The sequence below is a fragment of the Medicago sativa genome, chromosome 3 (genome assembly GCF_051527215.1).
Source record: "Medicago sativa cultivar Bolivia chromosome 3, Bolivia_mono, whole genome shotgun sequence".
In the NCBI taxonomy this organism is placed as follows: domain Eukaryota; kingdom Viridiplantae; phylum Streptophyta; class Magnoliopsida; order Fabales; family Fabaceae; genus Medicago; species Medicago sativa.
In genome coordinates this window covers 16,880,252-16,901,967 of record NC_140751.1, presented here as the reverse complement: position 1 = coordinate 16,901,967, position 21,716 = coordinate 16,880,252, and the positions used below count along the sequence as shown (strand labels likewise).

At 35.0% G+C, this 21,716-nt stretch overlaps 2 long non-coding RNA genes across 3 annotated transcripts; both read right to left on the bottom strand.

Moving 5' to 3' along the window:
• Window positions 1–11,736: 11,736 nt before the first annotated feature.
• Window positions 11,737–14,523, bottom strand: LOC146936172 (uncharacterized). Of its 2 annotated transcripts, XR_015030495.1 has the most exons (6): window positions 14,358–14,523; window positions 14,126–14,249; window positions 13,851–14,020; window positions 13,349–13,509; window positions 11,882–11,998; window positions 11,737–11,760 (listed from the first exon to the last, which is right to left on the bottom strand). It is a non-coding gene; the product is annotated as an uncharacterized LOC146936172 (long non-coding RNA). The 2 variants fall into 2 exon arrangements; XR_015030494.1 differs by lacking the exon at window positions 14,358–14,523 and having other exon boundaries at window positions 14,126–14,265.
• Window positions 14,524–18,342: 3,819 nt separating this feature from the next.
• LOC146936171 (uncharacterized) lies at window positions 18,343–21,345 on the bottom strand. Its single transcript, XR_015030493.1, has 6 exons — window positions 20,966–21,345; window positions 20,734–20,865; window positions 20,459–20,628; window positions 19,957–20,117; window positions 18,490–18,606; window positions 18,343–18,368 (listed from the first exon to the last, which is right to left on the bottom strand). It is a non-coding gene; the product is annotated as an uncharacterized LOC146936171 (long non-coding RNA).
• Window positions 21,346–21,716: the final 371 nt, after the last annotated feature.

Below are 21,716 nucleotides of genomic sequence, written 5' to 3'. Positions count from 1 at the left end.
TATGCTCGTTAGATTTCCTAGGAACTATTTCATGCTTCGATTCGATAAGGCTAGGCCACTTTATGACCTTTTTAGTGAAAGAAAAAGGGTCAAAAACGAGTAAAATCCGTAAATTAACAAGGAAATTCACCTAACCCCCATTTTGGCTGTTTTTGAAATTTCTAAAATCAACCGTGGAAGTCATAGATAAGCTCGTTAGAATTCCTAGGAACTATTACATGCTTCGATGCAATAAGGCTATGCCACGTTATGCCCTTTTTAATGAAAGAAAAAGGATCAAAAACGAGTAAAATCCGTAAATTAACAAGGAATATCACTTTACCACCATTTTGGCTGTTTTTGAAATTTCTAAAATCAACCCTGAAAGTCGTAGATATGCTCGTTAGATTTCCTAGGAACTATTACATGGTTCAATTCGATAAGGCTATGCCACATTATGCCCTTTTTATTGAAAAAAAGGGTCAAAAACGAGTAAAATCCGTAAATTAACAAGGAATATAACTTTACCACCATTTTGGCTATTTTTTGAAAATTCTAAAATCAACCCTGAAAGTCGTAGATATGCTCGTTAGATTTCCTAGGAACTATTACATGGTTCAATTCGATAAGGCTAGGCCACTTTATGCCCTTTTTAGTGAAAGAAAAAGGGTCAAAAACGAGTAAAATCCGTAAATTAACAAGGAAATTCACATAACCCCCATTTTGGCCGTTTTTGAAAATTCTAAAATCAACCATGGAAGTCATAGATATGCTCGTTAGATTTCCTAGGAACTATTACATGCTTCGATTCGATAAGGCTAGGCCACGTTATGCCCTTTTTAGTGAAAGAAAAAGGATCAAAATCGAGTAAAATCCGTAAATTAACAAGGAATATCACTTTACCACCATTTTGGCCGTTTTTGAAATTTCTAAAATCAACCCTGAAAGTCGTAGATATGCACGTTAGATTTCCTAGGAACTATTACATGCTTCGATTCGATAAGGCTAGGCCACTTTATGACCTTTTTAGTGAAAGAAAAAGCGTCAAAATCGAGTAAAATCCGTAAATTAACAAGGAAATTCACCTAACCCCCATTTTGGCCGTTTTTGAAAATTCTATAATCACCATGGAAGTCATAGATAAGCTCGTTAGAATTCCTACGAACTATTACATGCTTCGATGCAATAAGGCTAGGCCACGTTATGCCCTTTTTAGTGAAAGAAAAAGGATCAAAAACGAGTAAAATCCGTAAATTAACAAGGAATATCACTTTACCACCATTTTGGCCGTTTTTGAAATTTCTAAAATTAACCCTGAAAGTCGTAGATATGCTGGTTAGATTACCTAGGAACTATTACATGGTTCAATTCGATAAGGCTAGGCCACTTTATGCCCTTTTTATTGAAAAAAAGAGAGTCAAAAACGAGTAAAATCTGTAAATTAACAAGGAAATTCACCTAACCCCCATTTTGGCCGTTTTTGAAAATTCTAAAATCAACCATGGAAGTCATAGATAAGCTTGTTATAATTCCTAGGAACTATTACATGCTTCGATTCAATAAGGCTAGGCCACGTTATGCCCTTTTTAGTGAAAGAAAAAGGATCAAAAACGAGTAAAATCCGTAAATTAACAAGGAATATCACTTTACCACCATTTTGGCCGTTTTTGAAAATTCTAAAATCAACCATGGAAGTCATAGATAAGCTCGTAAGAATTCCTACGAACTATTACATGCTTCGATGCAATAAGGCTAGGCCACGTTATGCCCTTTTTAGTGAAAGAAAAAGGATCAAAAACGAGTAAAATCCCTAAATTAACAAGGAATATCACTTTACCACCATTTTGGCCGTTTTTGAAATTTCTAAAATTAACCCTGAAAGTCGTAGATATGCTCGTTAGATTACCTACGAACTATTACATGATTCAATTCGATAAGGCTAGGCCACTTTATGCCCTTTTTATTGAAAAAAAAAGGGTCAAAAACGAGTAAAATATGTAAATTAACAAGGAAATTCACCTAACCCCCATTTTGGCCGTTTTTGAAAATTCTAAAATCAACCATGGAAGTCATAGATAAGCTTGTTATAATTCCTAGGGACTATTACATGCTTCGATTCAATAAGGCTAGGCCACGTTATGCCCTTTTTAGTGAAAGAAAAAGGATCAAAAACGAGTAAAATCCGTAAATTAACAAGGAATATCACTTTACCACCATTTTGGCCGTTTTTGAAATTTCTAAAATCAACCCTGAAAGTCGTAGATATGCTCGTTAGATTTCCTAGGAACTATTTCATGCTTCGATTCGATAAGGCTAGGCCACTTTATGACCTTTTTAGTGAAAGAAAAAGGGTCAAAAACGAGTAAAATCCGTAAATTAACAAGGAAATTCACCTAACCCCCATTTTGGCTGTTTTTGAAATTTCTAAAATCAACCGTGGAAGTCATAGATAAGCTCGTTAGAATTCCTAGGAACTATTACATGCTTCGATGCAATAAGGCTATGCCACGTTATGCCCTTTTTAATGAAAGAAAAAGGATCAAAAACGAGTAAAATCCGTAAATTAACAAGGAATATCACTTTACCACCATTTTGGCTGTTTTTGAAATTTCTAAAATCAACCCTGAAAGTCGTAGATATGCTCGTTAGATTTCCTAGGAACTATTACATGGCTCAATTCGATAAGGCTATGCCACATTATGCCCTTTTTATTGAAAAAAAGGGTCAAAAACGAGTAAAATCCGTAAATTAACAAGGAATATCACTTTACCACCATTTTGGCTATTTTTTGAAAATTCTAAAATCAACCCTGAAAGTCGTAGATATGCTCGTTAGATTTCCTAGGAACTATTACATGGTTCAATTCGATAAGGCTAGGCCACTTTATGCCCTTTTTAGTGAAAGAAAAAGGGTCAAAAACGAGTAAAATCCGTAAATTAACAAGGAAATTCACATAACCCCCATTTTGGCCGTTTTTGAAAATTCTAAAATCAACCATGGAAGTCATAGATATGCTCGTTAGATTTCCTAGGAACTATTACATGCTTCGATTCGATAAGGCTAGGCCACGTTATGCCCTTTTTGGTGAAAGAAAAAGGATCAAAATCGAGTAAAATCCGTAAATTAACAAGGAATATCACTTTACCACCATTTTGGCCGTTTTTGAAATTTCTAAAATCAACCCTGAAAGTCGTAGATATGCTCGTTAGATTTCCTAGGAACTATTACATGCTTCGATTCGATAAGGCTAGGCCACTTTATGACCTTTTTAGTGAAAGAAAAAGGGTCAAAAACGAGTAAAATCCGTAAATTAACAAGGAAATTCACCTAACCCCCATTTTGGCCGTTTTTGAAAATTCTAAAATCAACCATGGAAGTCATAGATAAGCTTGTTATAATTCCTAGGAACTATTACATGCTTCGATTCAATAAGGCTAGGCCGCGTTATGCCCTTTTTTGTGAAAGAAAAAGGATCAAAAACGAGTAAAATCCGTAAATTAACAAGGAATATCACTTTACCACCATTTTGGCCGTTTTTGAAAACTCTAAAATCAACCCTGAAAGACGTAGATATGCTCGTTAGATTTCCTAGGAACTATTACATGGTTCAATTCGATAAGGCTAGGCCACTTTATGCCCTTTTTAGTGAAAGAAAAAGGGTCAAAAACGAGTAAAATCCGTAAATTAACAAGGAAATTCACATAACCCCCATTTTGGCCGTTTTTGAAAATTCTAAAATCAACCATGGAAGTCATAGATATGCTCGTTAGATTTCCTATGAACTATTACATGCTTCGATTCGATAAGGCTAGGCCACGTTATGCCCTTTTTAGTGAAAGAAAAAGGATCAAAATCGAGTAAAATCCGTAAATTAACAAGGAATATCACTTTACCACCATTTTGGCCGTTTTTGAAATTTCTAAAATCATCCCTGAAAGTCGTAGTTATGCTCGTTAGATTTCCTAGGAACTATTACATGGTTCAATTCGATAAGGCTAGGCCACTTTATGCCCTTTTTAGTGAAAGAAAAAGGGTCAAAAACGAGTAAAATCCGTAAATTAACAAGGAAATTCACATAACCCCCATTTTGGCCGTTTTTGAAAATTCTAAAATCAACCATGGAAGTCATAGATATGCTCGTTAGATTTCCTATGAACTATTACATGCTTCGATTCGATAAGGTTAGGCCACTTTATGCTCTTTTTAGTGTAAGAAAAAAGGTCAAAAACGAGTAAAATCCGTAAATTAACAAGGAAATTCACCTAACCCCCATTTTGGCCATTTTTGAAAATTCTAAAATCAACCATTGAAGTCCTAGATAAGCTCGTTAGAATTCCTAGGAACTATTACATGCTTCGATTCGATAAAGCTAGGCCACGTTATGCCCTTTTTAGTGAAAGAAAAAGGATCAAAAACGAGTAAAATCCGTAAATTAACAAGGAATATCACTTTACCACCATTTTGGCCGTTTTTGAAATTTCTAAAATCAACCCTGAAAGTCATAGATATGCTCGTTAGATTTCCTAGGAACTATTACATGCTTCGATTCGATAAGGCTAGGCCACTTTATGACCTTTTTAGTGAAAGAAAAATGGTCAAAAACGAGTAAAATTCGTAAATTTACAAGGAAATTAATTTAACCCCCATTTTGGCCGTTTTTGAAAATTCTAAAATCAACCATGGAAGTCATAGATATGCTCGTTAGATTTCCTAGGAACTATTACATGCTTTGATTCGATAAGGCTAGGCCACGTTATGCCCTTTTTAGTGAAAGAAAAAGGATCAAAATCGAGTAAAATCCGTAAATTAACAAGGAAATTAACTTAACCCCCATTTTGGCTGTTTTTGAAAATTCTAAAATCAACCATGAAAGTCATAGATAAGCTCGTTAGAATTCCTAAGAACTATTACATGCTTCGATTCGATAAGGCTAGACCACGTTATGCCCTTTTTAGTGAAAGAAAAAGGATCAAAAACGAGTAAAATCCGTAAATTAACAAGGAATATCACTTTGCCACCATTTTGGCCGTTTTTGAAATTTCTAAAATCAACCCTGAAAGTCGTAGATATGCTCGTTAGATTTCCTAGGAACTATTACATGCTTCGATTCGATAAGGCAACGCCACTTTATGACCTTTTTAGTGAAAGAAAAATGGTCAAAAACGAGTAAAATTCGTAAATTTACAAGGAAATTAATTTAACCTCCATTTTGGCCGTTTTTGAAAATTCTAAAATCAACCATGGAAGTCATAGATATGCTCGTTAGATTTCCTAGGAACTATTACATGCTTCGATTCGATAAAGCTAGGCCACGTTATGCCCTTTTTAGTGAAAGAAAAAGGATCAAAAACGAGTAAAATCCGTAAATTAACAAGGAATATCACTTTACCACCATTTTGGCCGTTTTTGAAATTTCTAAAATCAACCCTGAAAGTCATAGATATGCTCGTTAGATTTCCTAGGAACTATTACATGCTTCGATTCGATAAGGCTAGGCCACTTTATGACCTTTTTAGTGAAAGAAAAATGGTCAAAAACGAGTAAAATTCGTAAATTTACAAGGAAATTAATTTAACCCCCATTTTGGCCGTTTTTCAAAATTCTAAAATCAACCATGGAAGTCATAGATATGCTCGTTAGATTTCCTAGGAACTATTACATGCTTTGATTCGATAAGGCTAGGCCACGTTATGCCCTTTTTAGTGAAAGAAAAAGGATCAAAATCGAGTAAAATCCGTAAATTAACAAGGAAATTAACTTAACCACCATTTAGGCCGTTTTTGAAAATTCTAAAATCAACCATGAAAGTCATAGATAAGCTCGTTAGAATTCCTACGAACTATTACATGCTTCGATTCGATAAGGCTAGACCACGTTATGCCCTTTTTAGTGAAAGAAAAAGGATCAAAAACGAGTAAAATCCGTAAATTAACAAGGAATATCACTCTGCCACCATTTTGGCCGTTTTTGAAATTTCTAAAATCAACCCTGAAAGTCGTGGATATGCTCGTTAGATTTCCTAGGAACTATTACATGCTTCGATTCGATAAGGTAACGCCACTTTATGACCTTTTTAGTGAAAGAAAAATGGTCAAAAACGAGTAAAATTCGTAAATTTACAAGGAAATTAACTTAACCCCCATTTTGGCAATTTTTGAAAATTCTAAAATCAATCGTGGATGTCGTAGATATGCTTGTTAGAATTCCTAGGAAATATTACATGCTTCGATTCGATAAGGCTAGGCCACTTCATGCCCTTTGTAGTGAAAGAAAAAGGGTCAAAAACGAGTAAAATTCGTAAATAAACAAGGAAATTAACCTAGCCCCCATTTTGGCCGTTTTTGAAAATTCTAAAATCGACCATGGAAGTCATAGATATGCTCGTTATAATTCCTAGGAACTATTACACGCTTCGATTCGATAAGGCTAGGCCACTTTATGCCATTTTTAGTGAAAGAAAAAGGATCAAAAAGAGTAAAATTCGAAAATTTACAAGGAAATTAATTTAACCTCCATTTTGGCCGTTTTTGAAAATTATAAAATCAACAATGGAAGTCATAGATATGCTCGTTAGATTTCCTAGGAACTATTACATGCTTCGATTCGATAAGGCTAGGCCACGTTATGCACTTTTTATTGAAAGAAAAAGGATCAAAATCGAGTAAAATCCGTAAATTAACAAGGAAATTAACTTAACCCCCATTTTGGCCGTTTTTGAAAATTCTAAAATCAACCATGGAAGTCATAGATAAGCTCGTTAGAATTCCTAAGAACTATTACATGCTTCGATTCGATAAGGCAACGCCACTTTATGACCTTTTTAGTGAAAGAAAAATGGTCAAAAACGAGTAAAATTCGTAAATTTACAAGGAAATTAACTTAACCCCCATTTTGGCAATTTTTGAAAATTTTAAAATCAACCGTGGATGTCGTAGATATGCTTCTTAGAATTCCTAGGAACTATTACATGATTCAATTCGATAAGGCTAGGCCACGTTATGCCCTTTTTAGTGAAAGAAAAAGGATCAAAATCGAGTAAAATCCGTAAATTAACAAGGAAATTCACTTTACCACCATTTTGGCCGTTTTTTAAATTTCTAAAATCAACCATGGAAGTCGTAGATATGCTCGTTAGATTTGCTAGGAACTATTACATGCTTCGATTCGATAAGGTTAGGCCACTTTATGCTCTTTTTAGTGAAAGAAAAAAGGTCAAAAACGAGTAAAATCCGTAAATTAACAAGGAAATTCACCTAACCCCCATTTTGGCCGTTTTTGAAAATTCTAAAATCAACCATCGAAGTCATAGATAAGCTCGTTAGAATTCCTAGGAACTATTACATGCTTCGATTCGATAAAGCTAGGCCACGTTATGCCCTTTTCAGTGAAAGAAAAAGGATAAAAAACGAGTAAAATCCGTAAATTAACAAGGAATATCACTTTACCACCATTTAGGTCGTTTTTGAAATTTCTAAAATCAACCCTGAAAGTCGTAGATATGCTCGTTAGATTTCCTAGGAACTATTACATGCTTCGATTCGATAAGGCTAGGCCACTTTATGACCTTTTTAGTGAAAGAAAAATGGTCAAAAACGAGTAAAATTCGTAAATTTAAAAGGAAATTAACTTAACCCCCATTTTGGCCATTTTTGAAAATTCTAAAATCAACCATGGAAGTCATAGATATGCTCGTTATAATTCCTAGGAACTATTACATGCTTCGATTCGATAAGGCTAGGCCACGTTATGCCCTTTTTAGTGAAAGAAAAAGGATCAAAATCGAGTAAAATCCGTAAATTAACAAGGAAATTAACTTAACCCCCATTTTGGCCGTTTTTGAAAATTCTAAAATCAACCATGGAAGTCATAGATAAGCTCGTTAGAATTCCTAAGAACTATTACATGCTTCGATTCGATAAGGCAACGCCACTTTATGACCTTTTTAGTGAAAGAAAAATGGTCAAAAACGAGTAAAATTCGTAAATTTACAAGGAAATTAACTTAACCCCCATTTTGGCCATTTTTGAAAATTCTAAAATCAACCATGGAAGTCATAGATATGCTCGTTATAATTCCTAGGAACTATTACATGCTTCGATTCGATAAGGCTAGGCCACTTTATGCCTTTTTTAGTGAAAGAAAAAGGATCAAAAACGAGTAAAATTCGTAAATTTACAAGGAAATTAATTTAACCTCCATTTTGGCCGTTTTTGAAAATTCTAAAATCAACCATGGAATTCATAGATATGCTCGTTAGATTTTCTAGGAACTATTACGTGCTTCGATTCGATAAGGCTAGGCCACGTTATGCCCTTTTTATTGAAAGAAAAAGGATCAAAATCTAGTAAAATCCGTAAATTAACAAGGAAATTAACTTAACCCCCATTTTGGCCGTTTTTGAAAATTCTAAAATCAACCATGGAAGTCATAGATAAGCTCGTTAGAATTCCTAGGAACTATTACATGCTTCGATTCGATAAAGCTAGGCCACGTTATGCCCTTTTTAGTGAATGAAAAAGGATCAAAAACGAGTAAAATCCGTAAATTAACAAGGAATATCACTTTACCACCATTTAGGTCGTTTTTGAAATTTCTAAAATCAACCCTGAAAGTCGTAGATATGCTCGTTAGATTTCCTAGGAACTATTACATGCTTCGATTCGATAAGGCAACGCCACTTTATGACCTTTTCAGTGAAAGAAAAATGGTCAAAAACGAGTAAAATTCGTAAATTTACAAGGAAATTAACTTAACCCCCATTTTGGCAATTTTTGAAAATTCTAAAATCAACTGTGGATGTCGTAGATATGCTTGTTAGAATTCCTAGGAACTATTACATGATTCAATTCGATAAGGCTAGGCCACGTTATGCCCTTTTTAGTGAAAGAAAAAGGATCAAAATCGAGTAAAATCCGTAAATTAACAAGGAAATTCACTTTACCACCATTTTGGCCGTTTTTTAAATTTCTAAAATCAACCATGGAAGTCGTAGATATGCTCGTTAGATTTGCTAGGAACTATTACATGCTTCGATTCGATAAGGTTAGGCCACTTTATGCTCTTTTTAGTGAAAGAAAAAAGGTCAAAAACGAGTAAAATCCGTAAATTAACAAGGAAATTCACCTAACCCCCATTTTGGCCGTTTTTGAAAATTCTAAAATCAACCATCGAAGTCATAGATAAGCTCGTTAGAATTCCTAGGAACTATTACATGCTTCGATTCGATAAAGCTAGGCCACGTTATGCCCTTTTCAGTGAAAGAAAAAGGATAAAAAACGAGTAAAATCCGTAAATTAACAAGGAATATCACTTTACCACCATTTAGGTCGTTTTTGAAATTTCTAAAATCAACCCTGAAAGTCGTAGATATGCTCGTTAGATTTCCTAGGAACTATTACATGCTTCGATTCGATAAGGCTAGGCCACTTTATGACCTTTTTAGTGAAAGAAAAATGGTCAAAAACGAGTAAAATTCGTAAATTTAAAAGGAAATTAACTTAACCCCCATTTTGGCCATTTTTGAAAATTCTAAAATCAACCATGGAAGTCATAGATATGCTCGTTATAATTCCTAGGAACTATTACATGCTACGATTCGATAAGGCTAGGCCACGTTATGCCCTTTTTAGTGAAAGAAAAAGGATCAAAATCGAGTAAAATCCGTAAATTAACAAGGAAATTAACTTAACCCCCATTTTGGCCGTTTTTGAAAATTCTAAAATCAACCATGGAAGTCATAGATAAGCTCGTTAGAATTCCTAAGAACTATTACATGCTTCGATTCGATAAGGCAACGCCACTTTATGACCTTTTTAGTGAAAGAAAAATGGTCAAAAACGAGTAAAATTCGTAAATTTACAAGGAAATTAACTTAACCCCCATTTTGGCCGTTTTTGAAAATTCTAAAATCAACCATGGAAGTCATAGATAAGCTCGTTAGAATTCCTAGGAACTATTACATGCTTCGATTCGATAAAGCTAGGCCACGTTATGCCCTTTTTAGTGAAAGAAAAAGGATCAAAAACGAGTAAAATCCGTAAATTAACAAGGAATATCACTTTACCACCATTTAGGTCGTTTTTGAAATTTCTAAAATCAACCCTGAAAGTCGTAGATATGCTCGTTAGATTTCCTAGGAACTATTACATGCTTCGATTCGATAAGGCAACGCCACTTTATGACCTTTTTAGTGAAAGAAAAATGGTCAAAAACGAGTAAAATTCGTAAATTTACAAGGAAATTAACTTAACCCCCATTTTGGCAATTTTTGAAAATTCTAAAATCAACCGTGGATGTCGTAGATATGCTTGTTAGAATTCCTAGGAACTATTACATGATTCAATTCGATAAGGCTAGGCCACGTTATGCCCTTTTTAGTGAAAGAAAAAGGATCAAAATCTAGTAAAATCCGTAAATTAACAAGGAAATTAACTTAACCCCCATTTTGGCCGTTTATGAAAATTCTAAAATCAACCATGGAAGTCATAGATAAGCTCGTTAGAATTCCTAGGAACTATTACATGCTTCGATTCGATAAAGCTAGGCCACGTTATGCCCTTTTTAGTGAAAGAAAAAGGATCAAAAACGAGTAAAATCCGTAAATTAACAAGGAATATCACTTTACCACCATTTAGGTCGTTTTTGAAATTTCTAAAATCAACCCTGAAAGTCGTAGATATGCTCGTTAGATTTCCTAGGAACTATTACATGCTTCGATTCGATAAGGCAACGCCACTTTATGACCTTTTTAGTGAAAGAAAAATGGTCAAAAACGAGTAAAATTCGTAAATTTACAAGGAAATTAACTTAACCCCCATTTTGGCAATTTTTGAAAATTCTAAAATCAACCGTGGATGTCGTAGATATGCTTGTTAGAATTCCTAGGAACTATTACATGATTCAATTCGATAAGGCTAGGCCACGTTATGCCCTTTTTAGTGAAAGAAAAAGGATCAAAATCGAGTAAAATCCGTAAATTAACAAGGAAATTCACTTTACCACCATTTTGGCCGTTTTTAAAATTTCTAAAATCAACCATGGAAGTCGTAGATATGCTCGTTAGATTTGCTAGGAACTATTACATGCTTCGATTCGATAAGGTTAGGCCACTTTATGCTCTTTTTAGTGAAAGAAAAAAGGTCAAAAACGAGTAAAATCCGTAAATTAACAAGGAAATTCACCTAACCCCCATTTTGGCCGTTTTTGAAAATTCTAAAATCAACCATCGAAGTCATAGATAAGCTCGTTAGAATTCCTAGGAACTATTACATGCTTCGATTCGATAAAGCTAGGCCACGTTATGCCCTTTTCAGTGAAAGAAAAAGGATAAAAAACGAGTAAAATCCGTAAATTAACAAGGAATATCACTTTACCACCATTTAGGTCGTTTTTGAAATTTCTAAAATCAACCCTGAAAGTCGTAGATATGCTCGTTAGATTTCCTAGGAACTATTACATGCTTCGATTCGATAAGGCTAGGCCACTTTATGACCTTTTTAGTGAAAGAAAAATGGTCAAAAACGAGTAAAATTCGTAAATTTAAAAGGAAATTAACTTAACCCCCATTTTGGCCATTTTTGAAAATTCTAAAATCAACCATGGAAGTCATAGATATGCTCGTTATAATTCCTAGGAACTATTACATGCTTCGATTCGATAAGGCTAGGCCACGTTATGCCCTTTTTAGTGAAAGAAAAAGGATCAAAATCGAGTAAAATCCGTAAATTAACAAGGAAATTAACTTAACCCCCATTTTGGCTGTAACACCCATACTAAACGTATCTAGAAAGTTTAGCACGTGTGTTATCTTTAGTACTGGATACATTAAAATTTACAACATAAAAAAAACTTCGAATGAATATATTAGACAACAATACGCTTTCGTACAAAAACAATACTACACCTCTTGTCTAAAATATAATAAATGCATCCTTGAATCCACAATCATTCTGCAGCGGGTACGAACGAGCACTTGCTAAAATATCCATCCGGCTACTAGCTTGCAATCCAACCTGTTTATCTGAAACAAATAAGGATTGGGATGAGACTTAATGTCTCAGTGAGTTCCACCTAATCCTAGGCTAAAGGCAACCTCAAGGGGAAACCTACGGTCACCACGTGTCTACATTACAACCTGACGGTTGATTATACGTGTGTGGGGACTTGCATACTTAGACGGTTGTGCATACTAGGGCCGTCATAATTCATCTTACTTGTTATAGGCTTACTATCATACGTGTCATGGCGGTCAAGGGATCCTAGGACCGCTAACTCAAGATACGTTAAACGCATCAAGACTTAACATAACATATTCATGACGCAATCCTAAACCGGACGATTAGGGGAACCTAAGATCGTCATCGGCATAACATTCTTTACTTGATCTATTTCATATCTTATACTTGTCTAATAGCATCTCGTGCTATTGCTCATAAACATAATCTTACATAAATTCATTTCTTGCAACATAAACATAAATAAAGTCAGGGTCATACTTGGTTAGCGTTGAACAAACATTATTATCTTGATTCATTTTACGGATAGTCCCGGGTGGAGTAACCCCGAGATCAATCCCATACATGACCGATGTACGTACATCGGACTCCCTCGGTGTCGTGCGGGTCCCTTGCGGCTTGAACCGTTCCCCTTAGGTCGAGAACCTCTCGTATCCCCCTGGCGTGGATAACAAGAGACACGAACACCTACATCTTACTTACTCAGTGACATGCGGGTCCCTTACGGCTTAAATCGTTCCCATCATGAGAACCCCTTGAATCCATACCTTCATGGATTGCAAGAGACATGTCACCTACATATTCATTTTTAATCATAAATCTTAATCTTAAACATATCATGAAAGGTTAAACATTTTCATGCTTACTTGTTGATTCTTACATATGTGAAGAGATTAATCATCAATTCACGTCTTAACATAATGCTTGATTATCTTAAACATATGCGAAGAGATTACACTTCGCGTCTTTTCATATTTAGGATTCTTGCTTAACTTTCTTTGTGAAAAGATATCCAATCTCTCACATCCTAGCATAAATAATTCATGCTAACTATCTAGTTCTCGATAACTATATCGAGGCTCTAGTTCTTTCCCCTTTCTTATTTTATGCTACCCGGACATAATGAATATTATTCTCTCGCATGCCACGCTTTACCAACATATTAAATACTTGTTTTATTCTTAAGTAAATATATAAAAACTTGTAAAACATCTTTTCAGCAAGTATTCATGAGTTAGCAAGAATGGCATAATTTGGGTAACTAATCATAACATATAAAATTCCTAATATTCATATTATCCTCACAAGATAAAAACATAATCCCAAAGGGTGGGAAAACTATCTATGGAACTCACCACAAAAGTTCTTGATTCTCTCAATCTCTTTTGCCACAACTCAAAGCTCATATCATTGCTTTCCCTTCAACCCTCTTATCTTGCTCTTAGAAGCCTTATTTTCAGACCTCTGCTTCAGTCCTTGTCCATTCAATATGACTCACTTATGCAAAACCCGTACCCTGCAATATCCAGCATCAATGCCTTGACTTTAACAATTTAATTAAAATACCAAACGATATCGGTTTTGAGCAAACGACCACTCGTTGGAAAGCTTAGGGTGTCAGGATTCCAAATATAATTTTTGTTTTGAGGATTAACCATCCAATTTGTACAGTTTAACAAAAGAGTGGACATTGGTACAGAAACGAGACTGAAATTTTCCTCAAACTTGCAGGTAGATTTTCTCCTACTATACTTGATAGAATTTAATAATTCTTGTGTCTAAACTGTAGAGAATTTTGTTAGCTATCCACAGCAATAACAACCACTCAATTCAGAGTTACATGGAAAGAGTTCTTACCATTTTAATGAAGCCCTGTTCGAAAATCCGCAGCCAGAATCCAGCAGAAAATACCAAACTTTAAACATGTTTTCCGAACTCGTTTCAAATCCGAATCATACAAAATTTGTGTCCAAACTATAGGGAATTGAATGAGGAATCCAAAACTTCAGTAATCATTCAATTCCAAGCTACATAGAAATAGGTACGAATTAAAAACCAGAACTAGAGCTTACCACTATTTCATGAAATTCATCCATAATCAACCTCAAATTCAAAATTAATGAAACACTCACCTAATTGATTAAGCAACAGCCCCAGCTTAAGCTCCAATTCCAACTTTTCTCTGCATCAAAAACCTAGCTTCCCTTGAACATCTCTTTATGAGCTTTAAGATGGAAAAATTGCTAACCCAAGCTTCTATATACCTCCATGATTATGTACAAACCACAACATAAGCTTGATCATTCAAGAATCCAACTTAATCAAAACCTTAACTTCTTAAAGGAGAGAAGAATTGAAACTTACCTATTAATCCAAGCTTCTAGCACCATAAAATTTTATTGGGAAACTTACACAACTTGTTCCATGATTTGGAAATAGTTTGGAAAGGATTGATGGAAGAAGAAGAAAAGAAGAAGAAGAAGGAAGAGAGGCGTGAGAGAGTAGGGAAGAGAGAAGAAGAAAAGAGAGTGAAGATATTTTGGGGTAAAATCCAAATAAAAATATCCCTTCCACGGGAAAGTACTATAATGCCCCTGTCTTAAAAGTGTTAAATCCGACTTTGATACTTAACTTGTGTTTAGCTGACATCACATAATAATTATTTCCATCATATTTAATTATTTCATAATTCTCTGACACATTCAACCGGTAATATTCCATTAGCTGACAAGTGGGATATTACACTCTACCCCCCTTAAAAGAATTTCGTCCCCGAAATTTAGAAATCACTTAATGGGTACTGAGTTCAAACATAACATCTTGAAATAATCATTGCATTGTCGGAATCATCCTTCTCATAGTCTTAGCTTAACGTAAAAACATCATAATCATAACTTATTCTTACAACATATTGGTCTAATTATCTCTGATCTGTATCTCAAGTGTTTGGCATAAATCATTCATATAGGTAACTTATCATTAACTGGAACACTCAGGATTTGCCTTTTAACTGGAGTTTTACTAGAATCCAGGTTTGCCCTGCAGTGCTCAATTGCATCATAGACATCTTATTGTGTAAACACATAATCTTTCTTATATAACTTGAGACTCATGCCTCTGACTTACATTACTTATCTAGATGATTCCACGAATCTCTTATCTCTTTTCAGAGTCTTAGGAAATATTCTGATCTCATTGCACCCGAATTCCATCGGTAACTCATATAACTTATCATGGATAAGCAAATTTAAGTGTTTCCATTATACTTGACATCTATAAACCAGTCTTTGGTTCACATGCTCTTAAACTTTCCGACTTAGTCCGCTTGCACTTGAACATTCTTAGCATATACTTGTACGTCTCATATGACCCTTTTGAAGAACATTGTTGTTCACTTCTTCAAATTTTAATTTCCATAGTGTTTGCATACCTCAAGTGCCACATACTGTTAGGTAATAACGATACTTGTTCTATCTTTTTACTTTAAGAAATCTTATAAACATTGGTATACGGATTCTTGGAATAAAATATGTATAACCTTTTTAAGGAAATCATTTTGAAACCAAACCGATAACGGTACTACAGAGTCACAAGACGAGTTTCTATGTTTTGAAAAAGGTTTGAATCTCGTCCCAAGCTCGCCACTGACGAGTTGGTCTGGAAGTCCGCACGTCTTAAGTGAACTTACTCACTTATGGCGTGTGTCATCGGTTTCAGAAAATGAAAATATCATGTTTTTAGAATAATTCATTTCCAAGTCCCTTAATGTCGTCTTCACTTTTAAAAGTTGAAAGAAAATTATAATTTTGACATCGTTAGCAAGTATCGTCATCACTTAACAAATATGGCATAGGAGGGTATGAATCTTTTCGTTCATAATTCGTATCTTCAAAACATCTCTTTCGGATAATGTTCAGATGTTGTTACCTTCACCCGTATGGCACTTATTATTCAGATACCAATCACCTCACATGATGCCTTGATCATCACTTTGAATCACAAGAAAGGACTTTCTGAATCTTACATGTATTTTCTCTTGTCAGAACACGTACTCTTTCTATCCGACTAACAGTCTTGTACACGCTCAACATCACTAATAGGCGACCTGATTACTTCATTATAGCGTCTTCAACCTTTCCTATTTTACTTAGATAATGAAAACACATCCATATACTTTTACCTTATTCATCATTGATTGTATAAATCTCATTACTTGACATTTTGAGAACTCTTTGCTCGTCTCATAATGCCTCTCATGAAGCTTCTTTACTGTTAACAATTTAACCGATTTACTTCTGTTGCGCTACTCTGATTACCACCGGTTGTCTTTAACCAATACTCAAAATCATGGATTCGAGTGAAACTTAACGTTCCTTTTCTTATATGTTTACCATCTTTCTGAACTCTACTCAAGCCCATTCATGTGACAATCAATGCCGTAACTCGCACTTCTCATTGGCTTGTAAGATTTAAATCTCACAATGGACTTAACGTATTATCATATTACTTTCTTATGGTTGAACCTTACATACTCACTGGTTGACTTACCTTCTGACTTATTAATACCATTCTTAAACTTATTTCCGAGCAGAACTTAAATTCCATAGTTGACTCATCATGTACTTATACATACCCTTCTTGAACATCCAGCATTGCATCTTCGTATTCTCGCACGCTATGTTTTGCTTAATCTTACCAGTGCTTGCTCATTACTTTTTCTTCTTGAATAAAACTTCATAAATTAGCACACGGATCATTGGTGTTGATGTTTCTTTATTATATATAAAAATATAGTGAATCTGGGTCCCAGTCATTACCATAAAATTCATGGAACGAGTTGATAACACAACAGTGTTATCAAGTATTGCTCCAAGTGTTCAAATTATTTTACATAAGTCGTAACCGACCGGTACCTACAGAATTCCATTTTTAAATTTATGAACACCAATTCCAATCACCCATATGCGTAAATCTTTTCTAAAATCATATAAATTTTGCAAATATTAAAATCTGTCATGGCAACGAGCCTTAACAAATGAATTAAGCAAATCATAGATTCGAGGGGTAATTAATACTCCACAAAATCTGAGAATCTTGTGATCTAACATAATTCTTCATCACTTCAATATTTTGCCTCATGTCTTCATGTCTGTTCCATCTGTTCCATATACCGGAACCTTTAATCTCTTGGTCTAAACTCCTTTTTAACTCTTGACACATTAATCTCCGAGGTAACCTTAAACTGAATCGATTTTGTTAATGGTTGTCCATGCCCTTTTTCCTTTGGAAACTTTAATTGGTAATGTGCATTCGTTACTTGATGTTATTAAAAGGTGTTTATTGCAAAAAGGTTGTGAAGACAACTCCCCAATAGTCATTGCGGACCCTAGAGACAAACTGACAGTTTTCGGAAAAACTGAAAATTTCACCCCAGGTTCGCTATCAGCGAAATCATCTGAAGTAATTTCGCTATTAGCTAAAATTTTGCTATTGGCGAGTTTCTTTATCTTAGTTTTCCAGAAATCATAGTTTGTGCAAAATCTTATTTCTCAAGCAATCCAATGCACATTATTCATTCTTAACATCATTAAAACATTTATATCGTATGCATGACAAACATCAACATCATTCGATTCAATTCTCGACACATCAGAAATTATTGCCTTAATCATGGCATCATAAAATATCCACATAAAATCTTAACTTCGTTCGCTGCGAACGGTTAACTTGCTTCTCTGTCGACTCGCTCGACATTCCAACATGAGAACCTTGTACTCTCTGGGAATTCAAATCTTTGGCTTCATTCACATACCTCTAATCCTGAGAACTTCCATATTTTGTCAACATATGACGACTTCTCCTTATCTTGTAGTCTTGCACTTATATTCCAGAAATATATTTCCTTTCTATATCGCAGTTCTGTTCCAACAACAACTCTTAACAAAACTCCCGGTCATATTTAGACATTTTCAAATTCTTAACTTACGGGTATACAAAGTATCCTTATCAACTTACCCAACGTCGTCGAAACACTCCATCTTATTATTACTTTGCATTCCCGGAGTATTCAAACTTGAACAGCTAAGCTCACCGGCCACCATTTGGCACGAACAGACTCTTACTTTACTTCTTGTTTCTACCTTCTCAGATAATCTTCATCACATACTTCGTTCCTCCTGGGTCCTATTCAGCTCTCAGGCATCCGTTCTAACCGTCAAATGTTAAATTGAGTTGATCAGGCTCAACTAACATCAACAATTAAAACATTTACCTGGAACACAATGGTCCCACTTCCTTAGTTGTAACTTAATGACCCAAGGCACGGTCTGAATCGACCTGCTCTGATACCAAATGTAACACCCATACTAAACGTATCTAGAAAGTTTAGCACGTGTGTTATCTTTAGTACTGGATACATTAAAATTTACAACATAAAAAAAACTTCGAATGAATATATTAGACAACAATACGCTTTCGTACAAAAACAATACTACACCTCTTGTCTAAAATATAATAAATGCATCCTTGAATCCACAATCATTCTGCAGCGGGTACGAACGAGCACTTGCTAAAATATCCATCCGGCTACTAGCTTGCAATCCAACCTGTTTATCTGAAACAAATAAGGATTGGGATGAGACTTAATGTCTCAGTGAGTTCCACCTAATCCTAGGCTAAAGGCAACCTCAAGGGGAAACCTACGGTCACCACGTGTCTACATTACAACCTGACGGTTGATTATACGTGTGTGGGGACTTGCATACTTAGACGGTTGTGCATACTAGGGCCGTCATAATTCATCTTACTTGTTATAGGCTTACTATCATACGTGTCATGGCGGTCAAGGGATCCTAGGACCGCTAACTCAAGATACGTTAAACGCATCAAGACTTAACATAACATATTCATGACGCAATCCTAAACCGGACGATTAGGGGAACCTAAGATCGTCATCGGCATAACATTCTTTACTTGATCTATTTCATATCTTATACTTGTCTAATAGCATCTCGTGCTATTGCTCATAAACATAATCTTACATAAATTCATTTCTTGCAACATAAACATAAATAAAGTCAGGGTCATACTTGGTTAGCGTTGAACAAACATTATTATCTTGATTCATTTTACGGATAGTCCCGGGTGGAGTAACCCCGAGATCAATCCCATACATGACCGATGTACGTACATCGGACTCCCTCGGTGTCGTGCGGGTCCCTTGCGGCTTGAACCGTTCCCCTTAGGTCGAGAACCTCTCGTATCCCCCTGGCGTGGATAACAAGAGACACGAACACCTACATCTTACTTACTCAGTGACATGCGGGTCCCTTACGGCTTAAATCGTTCCCATCATGAGAACCCCTTGAATCCATACCTTCATGGATTGCAAGAGACATGTCACCTACATATTCATTTTTAATCATAAATCTTAATCTTAAACATATCATGAAAGGTTAAACATTTTCATGCTTACTTGTTGATTCTTACATATGTGAAGAGATTAATCATCAATTCACGTCTTAACATAATGCTTGATTATCTTAAACATATGCGAAGAGATTACACTTCGCGTCTTTTCATATTTAGGATTCTTGCTTAACTTTCTTTGTGAAAAGATATCCAATCTCTCACATCCTAGCATAAATAATTCATGCTAACTATCTAGTTCTCGATAACTATATCGAGGCTCTAGTTCTTTCCCCTTTCTTATTTTATGCTACCCGGACATAATGAATATTATTCTCTCGCATGCCACGCTTTACCAACATATTAAATACTTGTTTTATTCTTAAGTAAATATATAAAAACTTGTAAAACATCTTTTCAGCAAGTATTCATGAGTTAGCAAGAATGGCATAATTTGGGTAACTAATCATAACATATAAAATTCCTAATATTCATATTATCCTCACAAGATAAAAACATAATCCCAAAGGGTGGGAAAACTATCTATGGAACTCACCACAAAAGTTCTTGATTCTCTCAATCTCTTTTGCCACAACTCAAAGCTCATATCATTGCTTTCCCTTCAACCCTCTTATCTTGCTCTTAGAAGCCTTATTTTCAGACCTCTGCTTCAGTCCTTGTCCATTCAATATGACTCACTTATGCAAAACCCGTACCCTGCAATATCCAGCATCAATGCCTTGACTTTAACAATTTAATTAAAATACCAAACGATATCGGTTTTGAGCAAACGACCACTCGTTGGAAAGCTTAGGGTGTCAGGATTCCAAATATAATTTTTGTTTTGAGGATTAACCATCCAATTTGTACAGTTTAACAAAAGAGTGGACATTGGTACAGAAACGAGACTGAAATTTTCCTCAAACTTGCAGGTAGATTTTCTCCTACTATACTTGATAGAATTTAATAATTCTTGTGTCTAAACTGTAGAGAATTTTGTTAGCTATCCACAGCAATAACAACCACTCAATTCAGAGTTACATGGAAAGAGTTCTTACCATTTTAATGAAGCCCTGTTCGAAAATCCGCAGCCAGAATCCAGCAGAAAATACCAAACTTTAAACATGTTTTCCGAACTCGTTTCAAATCCGAATCATACAAAATTTGTGTCCAAACTATAGGGAATTGAATGAGGAATCCAAAACTTCAGTAATCATTCAATTCCAAGCTACATAGAAATAGGTACGAATTAAAAACCAGAACTAGAGCTTACCACTATTTCATGAAATTCATCCATAATCAACCTCAAATTCAAAATTAATGAAACACTCACCTAATTGATTAAGCAACAGCCCCAGCTTAAGCTCCAATTCCAACTTTTCTCTGCATCAAAAACCTAGCTTCCCTTGAACATCTCTTTATGAGCTTTAAGATGGAAAAATTGCTAACCCAAGCTTCTATATACCTCCATGATTATGTACAAACCACAACATAAGCTTGATCATTCAAGAATCCAACTTAATCAAAACCTTAACTTCTTAAAGGAGAGAAGAATTGAAACTTACCTATTAATCCAAGCTTCTAGCACCATAAAATTTTATTGGGAAACTTACACAACTTGTTCCATGATTTGGAAATAGTTTGGAAAGGATTGATGGAAGAAGAAGAAAAGAAGAAGAAGAAGGAAGAGAGGCGTGAGAGAGTAGGGAAGAGAGAAGAAGAAAAGAGAGTGAAGATATTTTGGGGTAAAATCCAAATAAAAATATCCCTTCCACGGGAAAGTACTATAATGCCCCTGTCTTAAAAGTGTTAAATCCGACTTTGATACTTAACTTGTGTTTAGCTGACATCACATAATAATTATTTCCATCATATTTAATTATTTCATAATTCTCTGACACATTCAACCGGTAATATTCCATTAGCTGACAAGTGGGATATTACATTGGCCGTTTTTGAAAATTCTAAAATCAACCATGGAAGTCATAGATAAGCTCGTTAGAATTCCTAAGAACTATTACATGCTTCGATTCGATAAGGCAACGCCACTTTATGACCTTTTTAGTGAAAGAAAAATGGTCAAAAACGAGTAAAATTCGTAAATTTACAAGGAAATTAACTTAACCCCCATTTTGGCCATTTTTGAAAATTCTAAAATCAACCATGGAAGTCATAGATATGCTCGTTATAATTCCTAGGAACTATTACATGCTTCGATTCGATAAGGCTAGGCCACTTTATGCCTTTTTTAGTGAAAGAAAAAGGATCAAAAACGAGTAAAATTCGTAAATTTACAAGGAAATTAATTTAACCTCC